The sequence below is a fragment of the Gallinula chloropus genome, assembly GCF_964237585.1.
Source record: "Gallinula chloropus genome assembly, chromosome: 1".
NCBI classification, from domain to species: Eukaryota; Metazoa; Chordata; class Aves; order Gruiformes; family Rallidae; genus Gallinula; species Gallinula chloropus.
The window spans coordinates 158,178,283-158,192,639 of NC_140085.1; the positions used below are offsets into that span (position 1 = coordinate 158,178,283).

At 45.7% G+C, this 14,357-nt stretch overlaps 1 protein-coding gene across 1 annotated transcript in view; it reads right to left on the reverse strand.

Annotated features, from left to right (window-relative positions):
* The window catches only part of CLDN10 (claudin 10), a gene marked incomplete at both ends in the record, with an annotated part of 80,520 nt that overhangs the window by 25,545 nt on the left and 40,618 nt on the right, over positions 1–14,357 (reverse strand). The window lies entirely within an intron of this gene.

Sequence of the window (14,357 nt, forward strand, 5' to 3'; positions counted from 1 at the left end):
CTGTAGTGACTGGTTTTTGTTTTTCTATGGAATGGTGCACTGTTGACAAAAATGACTTTGGGTGATGTCTGAGGATTTAAGGGTTTATTTGGAAAGATGGCCTGGAGCATTTTTTTCATGTGGTAATCTGGGAAGTGTTAACTTGTTCTCTATGTACATACGGGAAAAACCTGATTTGGTAGGAGAGAGTTGGGACATAACCCGGCACGCTAAAGGCTGCAGGTTTGCTGCATCCATTCGAGAACCTGCCACAAATGCTAAAATTCAGCTGGAGGAAGTGTTTGTGTTATTGCTGGATATATTGTTAACGCACAATACTGCTCTGTGGTATGAATGTAAAGCATAATCATGCATGGAATTCAACTCCCAGTTATAAATTCTGTCCCCCTCGCCCTTCCAGACCCATTAAATACAAGCCACCTCTGGAAGATCTGCCGATTTGCGAGAGGAATTTTCTTGCCTGTAAAGAAAACCTAGAGGGACTGCCTTGGGTGTAGGCATCAGCTTATGGAATCCCCTGTGCAGGCTGGTCAGTGGCAGAGAGCACTAGAGCCTTGCGGAGCTGCTGTCCTGTGCCAGCCATTGTCCTTGCTGGGAACTTTCCGGTGACATGTCACATGCCCTGAGCTGTGAAAATATTGATTTTGGGATCACATACCTGAACCAGTTTCAGTTTTCCTCCCATCCCAAGCAGGAGACAACCTCAAGCTGGGATCCTAGTAGAGCTGGTGCAATGTCTGTGTGCAGTTTTGGGCTCCCCACCATAAGAAGGACATCAAGGTCCTTGAGCAAGTGCAGAGAAGGGCAACCAGGCTGGGGAAGGGGCTGGAGGGCAAATCCTATGAGGAACAGCTGAGGGAGCTGGGGATGTTTAGCCTGGAGAAGAGGAGGCTGAGGGGAGACCTTATCACTGCCTACAACTACCTGAAGGGAGGTTGTAGAGAGGTGGGTGATGGTCTCTTCAGCCAGGTGACAGGAGATAGAACAAGGGGAAATGGCACAAAGCTGTGCCAGGGCAGGTTTAGATTGGATATTAGAAAAAATTTTTTTACTGAAAGGGTTGTCAGAGCCTGGAACAGGCTGCCCAGGGAGGGGGTTGAGTCACCATCCCTGGATGAGTTTAAAAAAAGGGTAGATGAGGTACTTAGGGATATGGCTTAGCATAGGACAGGAATGGTTGGACTTGATGATCTTCAGAGGTCTCTTCCAACCCTGTGATTCTGTGACTGAATGTCCTGGAGGTTGCTCCAAGCCCTTTAACTGCCTGTACTTTGCAGGAGGTTTTATCCATCTCTGCCACAAATGTTTTCCAGCTCTGGCAGGACAAATCCAAGCACTGGGCAACTCCATAGGCTGGAGTTGTGGAGCATTGTGGAGTTTGCTTAAGCATGACCTAAGGCAGAAGTTGCTCTCACCTGCCTGGGGGCTCTCTCTGCAGAGCTCCACGGCAGCTCTGCTTTGAGCCACTGCTACTGGGGACATGGCTGACTGATGGTCCCCAGCCTCGGGCAGGCGTTACACCCCAGCTCTACACAGGGTGACCAGAGAAATGGAAGAAATTTTTGGTTTTGAGGATTGAGTTTTAAAGCACAGAAAGGAAAAGCCACAGTTAAAGCGCAATCACAGTATCACACAATCGTAGGGGTTGGAACAGACCTCAAGAGATCGTCGGGTCCAATCCTCCCCTGTGTTCAACAAAGTATTTCTCATATTTTTTTAGCAAATCACACTCCTGACTGAGCAGCCTCTGCTCACTCACTCCACCAGCCCAACACTGTCCTGGGCTCTTCCAGGCCTCCCACCTCATACACATCAGTTGCCTGCTCTTGTCCCATCAAGTCACAGCACGAGTGGCTCAGCGAATTGCCATCCTTGAGTTTTTAGCCCACATCCCTCTGTCCCTCTCAGCTCCAGTGGCTCCCATGAGCAAGCATCTCATGCAAGCAAGAAATGCCTGGTTGCCCAGTGAACCTCACAGGTGCCGATGTGTCTCTTGGCTTTCGGCGGGGGCCAACGGCATCCTTGGACACATGCCTAGTGTCTGACAGGCTCTTTGCCTGGCTGCATTTCCATGATTAACATGCTACCCCCGACCGTCAGCTCAGGAGTTTCTACACCACACCAGAAAGACAGGAAAGTTAAAGATTTGCTCAAACTCCCTAGAGCTGGAATGGTGCCCCAAGGCTGGGCACCTCTCTGGATATTCATCTAGGTATCCACTGCACAGCCAGTGCAATGCAGGTAGCTGTAAATAAAGCCCATTACAGCTCATGTTGCAGAGCTTGGTCTCCAAACAAGGCTTGGAGAAACCAAGGGGCCATGTTTTCCAAGGTGGGTCACTCTCCTGTTTGTGCTGCCCTTGAACTCGACCCTTCTTCTGGGAGATGCTTCTCAGCATGCTGGTGTCTGTTGGCCTGTGAGAAGGGCCCCTGCCAAGTTCTTCAGGCGTGGAGTAGGTTGTTCCCGTCACATTTTTGAAGTGCCATGGTTAATTTCTAATGAGAAGTGCCTTTGAACTTCTGAACTTTAAACTCAGCAGAGGAAGCCCTCCGTTGCCTATGTCAAAACCTGTAGCTGTGCTTGGGGGAACAATTCATGCCACATACTCATCATGCTGAGAAATTATCCCCAGCCCTTTAATGTGGCACAGGCATCATCAAATATATTAATATACATGTGTAAATAAAATAAAGCTGTTAAGCTAGGATGCACATCCCTGAGAGCAGAGTTTGCTCTGCAGATTATCAAATGGACTGAAATACCTTCACAAAGAAATTCTCTCATATCTTAGAACAAAGCAAATAAGCAGAGTCATGTATATGTATACGTCGAAAGAGTGTGATACAGAGACCTTTTTATATCCCTGCCTTATGTTATGTCTAAGAATAGGAAAGAGAGATCAGGCTCTTTTCAAAACTGCTGTTTCCTTGATATAGGCGCAAAATTATTAACCAACAACCCTACCAACCACTTCTTCATCTTTGTTAAGGAAAATGAAGCACCTATGTAGCTCAATGAGTAAGCATTGCCACTACAAACTGATGAAGCCAATTCATAAAATAGCAAGAGAGAAAGAAAGGTTTAGGAAAAGCAGAGGGGACTAGAGTAACCCAAACCTCCCTCTGGAGAAAAAAATGTTCTTTTCCCTCTTCTTACAGGAATTTATAGCTAGGGACCACAAGTCATATCTTCACAGGACTTCTCTTTATTCACAGGGTTTTTTCCTGCATTAGATATTTCCACATACTACTACCCACCACCTGCATATCCCTAGGATTTTTCATTACTAATAAGTGGGATGGACATGTAATAATTAGAGCAATTCATTAGCCTTATCAGGAATTATCTAGATTTCCTTGCAAAACAGAGATATACTTTCTTTGTAGTTTTGCCTTAAAAAACGCTGGCCTAAAGATGCCCATTAGGACATTAATTTTGTTAAGATCTTGGTTTTAATTTTTATTCCCCCTTTCTACACTATTAGTGCTCTTGCTAGTCAGAACTTGCACTAGTGTGTGCGCTAGTCTTCAACTAGAGAAGATGTCCCAAAGGAGCTGGATGTGAATTGCAGGTCGTTACCTCCCATCAGCTCCTCTCAAACAGCAGGTTACAATGAGGTATGACATTCCGGCTCAGTTTGTTTGTGCAACAGCTGGGATTTTTTGCAACGGGGAAGTAAGGTGCTTGAGTAATCTCCATTTGTTCTCCATAGGGCTGTAGTACCCTTGAATGGAGAGGTGCTTCTAGGTTCTTTCCCCATTGGAATCATAGAATCATAGAATGGCCTGGATTGGAAGGGACCCCAAGGATCCAACCATAGAGCTCCAACCCCACTGCCACAGGCAGGGCCACCAACCTCCAGGCCTGGATCTACACAAGGTTGCCCAGAGCCCCATCCAACCTGGCCTTGAACACTTCCAGGGATGGGGCATCCACCACCTCTCTGGGCAGCCTGTTCCAGCACCTTACCACTCTCTCAGTAAAAAACTTCCCCCTAATATCAAATCTAAACCTTCCTTCCTTTAGCTTTAGTCCATTCCCCCCTTGTCCTACCATTGTCTACTCTTTTAAAAAGTTGAATCTCCTCCTGCCTATATGTTCCCTTCAGGTACTGGAAGGCTGCAATGAGGTCCCCCCACAGCCTTCTCTTCTCCAGGCTGAACAAGCCCAGCTTCCCCAGCGTCTCTTTGTAGGGGAGGTGCTCCAGCCCTCTAATCATCTTTGTGGCCCTCCTCTGAACCCTCTCCAACAGTTTCCAGCATTTGCTACCAATTTCACTTTTTTTTGTGGGAGTAGTCACAGCTGGCTAGATAAGGTACCTCGAGCCCTTCCTGACACTCGGGTGGGCAGTAGGGATAGCGTTCGGCATTTCTGTGGCCGGGCTCTGTACTGTTGCAACACAGTGTTTTTCCCTTTAGAGTCCCATCACCTTCACTGACTTTAGCTTTGCTGTCCCAATATGTCTGTAGGCTTGGGAGTACCCAGAGTCTTGACAGTGGGCCCATTCTTTCATGCATGTGGTTTTGGAGTAATTTGTACTCATCTGTAGAGCTTGCCAGGTTTTGTATGGAAAGGGTGAAGTTTCTGGTTCATGGAAACTTGCTGTAGTCCTACTCTGCTTTGTATCTTCCTTCAGAACAGCCAGCCATTGGCTTGAACAATTATTTCTGCACTGGGCATCCAGCAACTTATGGTCTTGCTTGAATTATTTCTGCTCACAACCACCTCACTCGTTCACACACGAAACCAATTGCCAGTGGTCCACTCTCCATTATGTGCCTGGTCCTGGTGGGGTTTACTGTTATTTTAAAAGCAGCAAAGGATGAACACTGTAAGAGGCAAGCCAGTGAGGGGTTTACTTTGCCACAATGTTAATATCAGAGTATTTTGATATAGGTGTAAAGCAGCTGTGAATGCTGTTTCTTCAACTCTCAAACCCTTTTCTGACTCATTTTGGGGAAGATCTCTAAATTGTGATAGGAAGGGTTATCCTTGACTTACGTATTAGCATGCTCATGAATTTCTCTTAGACTTACTTTTGTTGCTTCTTAAACTAAGACAATGCTACCACATGATCATTAGCTATCCCTGTTTGCTGGGAGCCGGGGTGATGTTAAAATGCATTTGTGCCTGGGAAGCAATATTCAGACGGGAAACCCCAGAGAAATGCAAAATCTTCCCCACCTTTGTAAGCTGAGGCAACAGGAGGGCATGCTGCGTGACATCCCCATTTGGCTGGACCATGGCTGGAAATGTGACGCTCGCTTTGCACGTGAGTATGCAGAGAGACAACCTAACAGGAGTGGTTTTGTGTGATGACGGCTGTATATATGCTTAAGGGGCAAGGTTACATCTTCAGGCTGAAAGCAACTCTTTGTGAATACATAAATCACAGGAGGTCTGTGTTTGAAGATTGTATCGTATCCAGTGGAGGTGATACAATCTACACAGCATATACATCTCTGAAATGACTCACTATTTTGAATAACGATCCGCACTTGTTCATTTTCATGTGAACAGTTATGAGGAAGGCTTAGCAGGAAGGACTGACTGACTTCAAGCTTTCAACCCCTCCTCAAGATCAGCCCGTCTGTGAAGTTTAAAAAGCCCTGACTGAGGGATTGATGACAGGTGAATAAATGGAGCTATACACACCAGCTGGTATAAGTAACAGTGTGATCTAACCAGTGTGACGCTCCTCTTCCTCTCCCTTCTTTTGCCAGCCATTTGCATCATGGCTGCCTTAGTGTCTCTGCAAGGGACCCTCCATCCTGGTCTCTATTGCAACATTGACAACAGCCTCACGAGCGCAGCAACCAGAACTTTCGGTAAGTTCGCTGAAATTTACAATGAACATCATGTGGCAACTGGTGTTTGGCAGCAAGCATAGTATGGGCAGCCCTGTCCCAGGTCGTCATTGCAGAGCATTATCTGGCCAATGCAAGAGGTGGGATTCTCTCTGTCGCAGTTCTGCCTAGCTGGGTACTGGTAGAGAAGGGCCCACCCCTCGCCTCGCCTCTGCGAATCAGGTATTTGAGAATCGTCCTGAAAATCCTCATCCCAACAGAAATTCTCTACAATAATTACACTACCCAGCTATGTTCAGTCTGTTCTGCCCATTCCCTCATCCAGTTAGTGTCCTTATCTGGGCTCCTAAGCCTCTCAATATATATCTTCTCCCCTGTCCAACTGAAAAGGGGAGTGATAGAGTGGCTGGTGGGCATCTGGCCTACAGCCAGGCCTACCTAAACCACCACAGTCTCTAGCTTAGATGTTCCAAGTCCGGGGTCCACATCTGGGCTAACCACCCTTGCCTCTATCTAAAATAAGTCAGGTGAATCCAACCCCGTGTGTAGGATTCAGTTCCAGACTACAGACACCTGGATTTAGGCATCTCATGGAAGGTGTCTGCACGTTAGATAGATACCCAGGCTCCATGGTGGTCATTGCAGCTCCAGGCAATATAGTGAAATCTCATCATTTATCTGATGAGAGCTACTCGTCAGATAAATATAGGGTGAAATGGGATTGAACTGTGTCCTTCAAGTGCCTGTTTCATTTTACTGACTGTAAAAGGAACCAAGATTGGCAGATTCATAGGTAGTCACCTGTATTATGAACGACACCTGTATTATAAATGTCACAATAGCAGGTTGTTACTGTTTAATCTCAAATCCCATATTTACAAATGAGGACTGAAAAAGTCTGCAGTTCAGCATGCCCGAACACAGGCTGGTGGCAGCTTAGTCCTTTTGTGTTGCCAGAGATAAATTTTGCGCCCTCTTCTGGAAAAATGTTTGACACATCGAGGTAATAAAGTAATAATAGATAAAAATAACAAAAAAAGACATCTATACAGTGAAGTTCTCTCTTAATTTCTCCTAGAGCAGACTTGGCACAATGAATAACTCGTTAGGGTGTTCCTTCAGTTCTGATTGCTTATAAGTACCTGTACATATGGCTCCTGAATTGTGGATTCATCTGCTGATGAAGTTAATAACCAGACTGTGATCTCTTGTGAAACAAGACTTCCAAGGGAATACATCAAAGCTCAATGAAAACAAAGATGTTTAAATATATATATATACATATATATATAAATCTAGTAGTATCTGTTCCCCTGGAAAATCCAGAGTGGAAGAAGACCCAACGAGTCTGAATATGCTCTCGACTACGGCAGTTTTACAGCGACATCACTCGATTAGAGTCTGCAGTGTTAAGATTTAAGCAGCTCTGAGTTCATAATCAGGTCCTATACTCAGTCACAGGAAAGCAAACAGCAATTATTATTTCACTTGTAAGAAGAAATGCCACTGTTCGGGGCTACATCACACGCCTTATCTCCCTGAACAAGCTGAAATGTGGCAGGTGAAAGAAATGGTTGGGCCAAGCAAGTCTGAACTGGGAAGACTGGTAATTTTGGCTAGCAAAGAAGGGAGATACCAGTTTGCCCACCTGTGTGGTAAATCCATTGTCTGAAACTTGACGAATGTAGGAAAAGGGGCATGAGAAGAGTATGGACAGCTTTGCAGGAGGAATTTGCATGTTTCTGTCTCTGAGTGGTTTCATCCAACTCAGCTGAATGATGCCTCTTCCAAACTTCTCATTTAAACAGGATAAGTTGGAACAGAGCAGGCAGTTTACCAGAGTCCTTGGTCCGTATGGTCTCAGCAGAAGTTTTTGCAGGGTACCTGCAAAACTACCTTGGTACCTTTGGCAGGCCAGTAACACCTTGGTCATAACATGTTTGGCAGAGTCTTAGTGAATGGTCTGAAAAGGGTCACTGGAATAATCTGTTCTCTCCAGCCATTTTGAGCTTCAGAAAGAAAAGAAGCCTTGCAAGGGAGAAGAAAGGAGATCTGTATTGTGAAATCAGCTCTCCTTCAGGTCAGTTTTCTCCTCTGGTTTGGGTAAGGCAGGATCAAATCAGGCACTGGCCTATAAGCTTTGCCAAGCTGAGCGGTTAGGTACTAGTGCTGCTGACTGCCCTTGAAAGGGGAGGAGCAGTGGGGCAGCATAGGGATGTGCAGAGATGTTGGACCCACCACCTATTCTGGGGGAAAGGACAAATACTTGAGTATATATGTAAAAAAAATTGTGTCCAATCCTTCTTGCCATTCCAAAAAGAGTAGGCTGGGTCTAAAGACTGGCTCGTACCCATAACTGCACAAAAATGACTTGTTAGTCATGCCCATCTTTTGCAGCTCCTGCTTAGTGCTGGCTACTGCAGCAGCTATGAGTTTTCTCTGTATGATGGACAGACTCACATGGGGCTAGCAGAACCCATGCTGCTCCAAAAACCATCATCCAATCCCCTGAAATGCAGACTTCACAGCTCTGGAAAAGCTCTGTGCTCCAGGAGCTCCAGGGAGCCTTGACTGCTTCTCACTCCCATCTGTGCCTGTGCAAATTGGTGGTGGCTCCCACCTCCCCACAGACCTGAATGGCAGTTTGGCTTCCTGCACTCCTGCTGCTCTTGGAGCTGAACACATTTTGCTACTGGGCCCTTGCAGTGTCAGGGCACCCAGGCTTCCCACAGGTGGGAAAAATCTGTTCTGTGGAAACTGGATTTCTTGTGAGTTCCCAAACTGTGATGGAAGAATAGGTCTGTTCACGCTTCGGTGCTCCCTGAAAGCAACATGGGGATGCAGAGGCTGAAACAGGAATGAGAGGTGAGAAAGAAGTGAGTAAAAGCAGAAGAAAGAGAAAAGAGACATGGAAATGTGTGGCACCTCAGATTATGCTGCCTATGGGCAGGGAAAACACAGGCATAAAAAGTAGGAGCAAACCCTGAGGAAGAACCTCTCAGCACTTAGGAATGTTTTGGCATGGAGGTAGGAAGGCACAGCAACATGAAATACATGGTCATTTTGTAAGAAAGACCTATTCTCCACATAATGGGGCTATGAATACAGAGGAATTCATGATGAGTCTGTAACACATAAACCACTGGTCATACCTCTGAGCCATGAGCCTGAGCCTTTTGGATGAGATTTGCCTCTCACCTTGGCTGTCTAAGGTTTAGGATTTATGTTAAGCCTCTGACTCTAAGTTCCGTGTCTAGTGGATGGACACATCCAGAGGGTGATCTATCCCACTGACCTCATGCACATTTCCCCCTCTGGGGACACCTGTCTGTTTTCACTTATTGCAGAAGGAGTTGAAGATGATTACATTAGACAAGCCCTCCAGATTGCTAAATTGGTGAGGTAGTCCTAAACCTCCTAAACACTGCTCAACTCAAGACGTAGCGCTGTTGAAACGAGTGATTGTGTCTGTGTGCCTCTGGAAGAGCAACTTTCTGGACCACACACAGTGCCCACAGTTTGGGGCCTGTCTGCATCATCTCCTGCCTGTGGACAGACACTGTGGCCACACTTGGAAAGAATTTCTCTCCTCTTAGATGATGCCTGCTCCAGCCACGGTTTGATGAGCCTGACCGTTGACTAATAAGGTCCAGACACAACCAGAACCAAAATCTGCTTCTTGGCATAAGTGGGTTGGCCTTTCCATGAGTGGAAGGGCATGGCCTCGAGTTACAGTGGAATTAAGGCGTCGTGCTGCAGATGGCTTGAGCACAGCAGAAAGGTCACATCGGGAAAGGGGAAGGAACACACCTTTGTTCATTGTCTTCCCAGGAGCTGCTGGTATTTATGTAACTCGCTGGCTGCCAGAGTACACAACATTTGAAGTATTTTTCTTTACCCAGGCAGACAGAGGGTGGGATCAATGGGCAGTACAGCTGTCCTCGCAGCAGGAATCCCTCTGACCTGCCTTTTGGAGGTAAGAAGCAGGGATGGTACATTTCCTCCTTCTCTGCTCCGTAGGGAAAAGGATGTGTCTGACCGGTACCTTGGGAAACACACCATTTGCATTTGCTGTGTTATTTATGATAGGGTGAAATTTCACACTGTGTTGCAAGTCATCTGGAATGTGTTTGCCTTGGCATGTCCTCTCTCTGCCCTCAGTTGAATTATGGACAACTCCTCAGATATCTATTCACATAGATCTTGTTCATCAGGTCATTCACTGTGTCTGGGAAGAAGACATGGCAGGCTGCTGCCACCCCAGTCCCTAGTACTGGTTCTTCTGGCGCTCCATGGGAGGTAGGGGAGGGAGGCAAGGGAGGGCTTTACCATTTGGCACTTGCAGAAATGGGATCTGATTAACATATACCTCTAAGATGCCCATGAGCAGTAGCTCTGGATCTGCTCTTTCCACTTGTTAAGACTGCAACATTTTTTTTTGGTATGGAATGGGAGGAGTTGATGGGAGATTTTGAGACAAATGTATTCTGTGCAAAGTCATCTGTATGGAAATGTCTGTGTTTTTTCTGTTCTTCGGCATTCAGTGGGGTGGTAGGGAAGCTCCAGTGTGAATAGTTTTGTCCCAAAAATAATGCTTTTCCCAGGTAAGGTCTCCTGCTGCAAACTTTGCTCTCTGAATAGGCTTGGAGTTTTAAGAAGTGCTTATTGGTTGAACCCTCATGATGCTCTTCAGCTAAGTTACCTGGTGGGCTTTACATGTATTCATTTGTACTTCACAGCACCTCTGTGAGGGAGGGAATGGCTTTTCACCTTCTTAATTTCTTAGCGAAGTCCTCTGCTACATTTTCACTCTTCTGTCATCGCTTTTGTTTTTCTTGCATGTTTTTTTCTTTATTTTACAGCCCTAAGCCGAGAATATGGACCACTCCTCCCCTCTGCGCTGACTTGTTCAACTTCAGCAACGTAGTAACTCTTTATTTTTTCTCTTTTAGATGCCTCAGCTGTCTCCATGCTGTGTAGAAGACTTTCAGACATTTCAAGGCAAATTATATGTCCCCTAGGATAGAGCACCTTGTATATTCCGAGGTGCATTATTTTCTGTTCTTGAGGATCCGTTTGCCTTCGCTCCGCTGCGATTCTGAACTGACTGCAGGAGCTTTCCTGGATGCAGGGATTCACCTCGATTTTCATGACAGAGAGGAGCACAGGAACAAACACGCCGGTACAGAATCAAATGCCCCTCTGCCTCCCTCTCACAAGGTGCTGTAAAGCTGTCCCTCCTGGTCGTGGTCACTTCCAAGGCAAGTTCCACTGGCAGCGGCAGCCGGTAGCACATTGCTTCTGGGCGGGAGGGGAGGCAAGCCTCTGCTGCTGCAGGGCAAGAGACCTGTGGATGGGGCGGGGGGTGGGAAGGAGGGGAGGATATTCTGCTGCTTTTCCCCTCACTGTTACAAAGAGCTGTGCCAAGGTGGTACTGATTCGTTACACCTGCCCCTTTTTTCCAGAGCATGTATCTGTCTGATCTTCTTGACGGTACTTTTGTAACACTTGTTGTATTGTTTGGAATTAGCATCAGTTCTCCTGGTATTGCTACATTTTGGCCTTTCAGCAGAATTTAAAGTAAATAACAGTAAATGATCTCCCAGTCACTGGTCCTTTGAAGGACATGAATGTATTTATTTTCAGCCTGCCACACCATTTTGTTTCTCACGGCTCATCCTTGTGGTATTCAGAACATGATTCTCTCTCTTTTCTTGATGGCTTTTGTATCTATCTTTTTTCCTTACAAGTAGACCTTTCTCTTGGTGGTCCTGTTAGGTCATATTTTCCCTTTCTAAAACCATTCCTAATGTTATCTAGGATTTCACATCTACCAGGCGATGTGTAGCAGGCTGGACTTGGAGAGCTACAAGAATCCCATGTTTGAACACCCCACCACTCGTGTGTGGAGCCGGTCCCGGCTTCTGCTTAGCCCTTCTAATCACACAGCATTTGTAAGAAGCTACTATCTTTTACTTGATGTTTGCAGGATAGTGATCTAGCTGCCCAGAGAGAGATAGGATAAGTTATTTGCACTTTCTGCACACTTAAGTGGAGAAGAAATACCCAACAGGCTAATCTTCAGTGACTTTCAGGTCTGTCATGTATCTCTGAGAGCAGTTTTCCCCCAAGCCAGCCACTCTCCAAACAATGCTGTCTAATGAACCTAATTACTAACCTGTTTATCTCATTATTGCACTGCACAGAGCCACTGTTGTAGGCAGCTCTGTGTCTATAAGGGATAAAATCTTACCAGGTTTATGTAACTTCTTCCTGTAAACAACTTCTGGGTAGAAGATTTATCTTACAACCTTTCCCATTTTAACAGCTCTTTGTGCCCCCATCACCTGCCATAGAACACAATGTTTTCTGTAAATACTACTTATCTGTATTCAGGATATCTCAGTTTGCTGTATATTGTTCCCTGTTCACACAGAAGTGTCTCGGGGAGGTTTGGACTCTGCAGACACTCTGGACACAGTTCTTGCAAAACTGGTTATGTCTAATGTTTTGTAGCCATTCCAAAACACCTTCGGCAGTATCTGCTCTCTCACCTATTTTAACACTTTCTCATTTATTAAGTTTGAACGTTCTGTTTCTTGCCTGGGCTGTATATTTTGGGGGGCTGACCTTGGCAAGCGTGAGGCGTGTGGCACTAGTCATGTTAACAGTGGGGGTAAGGCATGGAGGATTGCAGGTCAGGCTGCGTGGATGGGTACAGCAAAGGGGAGCAGTCTTAAGAAACACTGAAACTGGATTCAGGATCAGCCTGAAGAACAATGAAGGCACACCCTCATCACACCAGAGAGCAGCTCAGGATTCAGATCTAGTTCAAAGTACCTAAGGCACAGAGGCGGCTTAGTTTTGAATTTGTTTTGCCTGCCTTGAAGAGGGTAAAGATCTGCAGAGGACTTCCTTTGCAATACCTTTGTGACTAACTAACACCTTCGTCAGGTCCCTGGTAGCAATGGCTTTGCTGTCAACTGAGGGAGCGTTGTTGTGAGCTGTGGGGTTGGCTGGGCTGGCTGCTGGGAACACTGCATTCATGTACCCCTTTGTCGCCTTCCTAAAGGTGTAAAAAACCACAGGCTGCCTCTGCATAGCTAAAGGCACTCCTGGGGATGAGATGGTTCTCTCAGGCCAAATTAGCAGGGTGACATATCCAGCCACTAGCTATCGCTAAAGCAAACTGTAACCGGGATCTCATAGTTTATTGTTTGGTTTGGATCTCTTCCAGATACTAAGTGATGGCTCTAAGACATAATTATGAATTTTAAGGTAGGGTTTTTTCAGTGTTTTTATATTGTAAAATTGAATTTAACATTTTCACATCCCAGTGTAGTATGTCAGCACGTGTGGGAGAAAGTGTTGCCTATTGGTAAAGCCAATCTCTGGAGTCTGCTGTCCTCAGAATTACATCCCAGTTTATGTTTTGGTCAAATTAATTAGTTGCCCCTGAAAGACATCCTGGAAGTCAACTAAATTAGATTGGATGTTAGGAAGAAGTTCTTTACTGAGAGGGTGGTTGGGAACTGGAACAGGATCCCCAGGGAAGGGGTCACAGCACTGAGCTTGGCTGAGTTCAAGAAGCGTCTGGACGATGCACTCAGACAGCTGCTCTGACCTGGCTGTCCCTGTGTGGAGCCAGGAGTTGGACTCGATGATCCTTATGGGTCCCTTCCAACTCTGGAGATTTTATGATTCTATGATTTTAGAGGACATAGCGAGGACAACAATGGTGAGGATGATACAAGAACCTGGTGAAGACCCAATGGCAGTGTGGACAACACTGCACCTGGAAATTTCAGGCTCTAGGAACAGGACACCAAACAGCCAGGAACCACATAGGGTAACTACATTGCATTCAGAGGAGGCTAAAACACTAATAAGGAGTCCTACTGCTCCTTCCTTATATTGGAGTAGGGTGCAGCTTAGCCAGCTTCACCTGAAAGATTTACCCCAAATTTGTCATGCAGATTCTTATATTTTGCAGAGAGAGAAAGAGTCAATCCCAAAGCACATTCCTTCTCTGGTTAGGGCAATTACAGTAGACAAAACAACTAAAGAGCAATGGGGGTACCTTAGCATAAGTGGCTAGTGCCATTTTAATTGCCCTAATGTATCCTCAGGTGACTGCAGGATATGTATCTCTTCTACCATATTTGCCAGGCCTGTGAACAAATCTCAGATATTTTAAGGAGTTTTCAGATGGTCTGTATTTAAAGACCTCAGTTGTCCCCTTCTCACTAAATTAGATGAGCTCAGACCCTGACTTGTCCCATGTAATTCAGGGGTGTAACTGCCTTGTGCTCCCTCTGCAGAGAGAACAGGGCAGTGGTATTCAGTTCACCTAAAATTTGATCCCTTCCTTTCTGGAGATGTCTGTACACTGCAGAAGCTGAGCACAAATGCTGTTTGACAATGTTTATTACTCAGATTACAAGTATGCTTAGAGATTATCCTATTTCTCACGGTCTGCCCAAATAACAAACAGGTAAACTTTAAACGCCTCCTTTATATTTGTTTTTTTCACAGAATCACAGGATCACT